A 1309-nucleotide genomic window follows, 5' to 3' on the forward strand; every position below is an offset into this window, starting at 1 on the left:
CACCGAACTCCCTCTCCGTCGCCGCCATTTAGGCCGGCAGCCATCTCCGGCACGCAAGGCATCGGTGACCAGGAAGGAGGCATGGAGATGAGCTTCGGGGGCGGAGGTGGAGGGGAGTGCTCGTCGTCGTCCGCGGCGTCGATATAGTTTAGCGGTGCCCATCCCCCTCCCCCCCCCCCCCCCCCCCCCCCCCCCCCTCCTCCTTCCTCCAGCACTACGTATCCAACCTCGCCTCTCGCTTCGCCGCCCCGCACTCTGGTCTCAAGAGCTCGCCAGCATGATCGCCCACAGGGTAAGCTCCTCCTCCCTCTCTCTTCCCCGCCCCGCCGTCCTCCCCCAGTCCTCTAGATCCGCCGCGTCATCGATCTTACCCCCATCGTGGCTGACCTCTCTGTGTTTGTGTGCAGTTCCACCAGTACCAGGTGGTGGGTCGCGCGCTGCCGACCCCCGGCGATGAGCAGCCCAAGATCTACCGCATGAAGCTCTGGGCCACCAACGAGGTTCGCGCCAAGTCCAAGTTCTGGTCAGTCTCCTCCCCCGACCTCGATCTTCCTCGTGCACTGGTTTCGTCGGTGCTTATGTGTTTGATTGTTTGGTTGTTTGCGCGCAGGTACTTCCTGAGGAAGCTCAAGAAGGTGAAGAAGGCCAACGGCCAGATGCTCGCCATCAATGAGGTATATCACTTCTCTCCAGTTGCCATGATCCGTGGATGCAACTTTAACTGTGCTGGCTGGTACTAACTGCCGTGGTTGTGCAATAGATCATTTTAGGTACCGTGTTGGTCTTGTGTATGGCGAAGACACTTGATTTTAGTTACTGCATAGGGAGATGTATGCAGCGTCGCAGTGTTCTAGCTTTAACCAAACGGTAGAATAATATTGTTTCTGTGGATCGTGCCGAGGTTTTGGTGGTTTCTACTGAAGGTCCTTGGTTCCTTACTAGGTCATGTATATTGGTCATGACCTCACTTGTATGTTAGGTTTAGTTCGTGTGTTCTGTGATGTTGCTGAAATAGGGTATTTGGTAGATTTATACCAGATCATGTAAGTTGGTTCTGGCCTCATTCGGTGTGAATTTAAATTGAACGAGCCGCTCTCTTAAACAACACTGCGACACTAAGTTCACTTTGCTCTTGTCTTGTTATGTAATAAGTGTTCTCAGTTGGTATCAAATGCGGTACCCTGTTCACCCTGCTTCTGTTATGTTACAAGTGTTTTGAATTAAGTCCATAAATGATTGTTGTCCAGTGCACACAGTAGCACTGCAAAATGCAAGTATGCTGATTATTTTTTGAAAACTCTATATATTA

General features: G+C 52.1%; 1 long non-coding RNA gene across 1 annotated transcript; it reads left to right on the top strand.

Annotated features, from left to right (window-relative positions):
- The first annotated feature begins 264 nt into the window (after nt 1-264).
- LOC125553710 lies at nt 265-674 on the top strand. Its single transcript, XR_007304162.1, has 3 exons — nt 265-292; nt 408-523; nt 611-674. It is a non-coding gene; the product is annotated as an uncharacterized LOC125553710 (long non-coding RNA).
- Nucleotides 675-1309: the final 635 nt, after the last annotated feature.

Source organism: Triticum urartu, chromosome 4, assembly GCF_003073215.2.
Source record: "Triticum urartu cultivar G1812 chromosome 4, Tu2.1, whole genome shotgun sequence".
In the NCBI taxonomy this organism is placed as follows: Eukaryota; Viridiplantae; Streptophyta; class Magnoliopsida; order Poales; family Poaceae; genus Triticum; species Triticum urartu.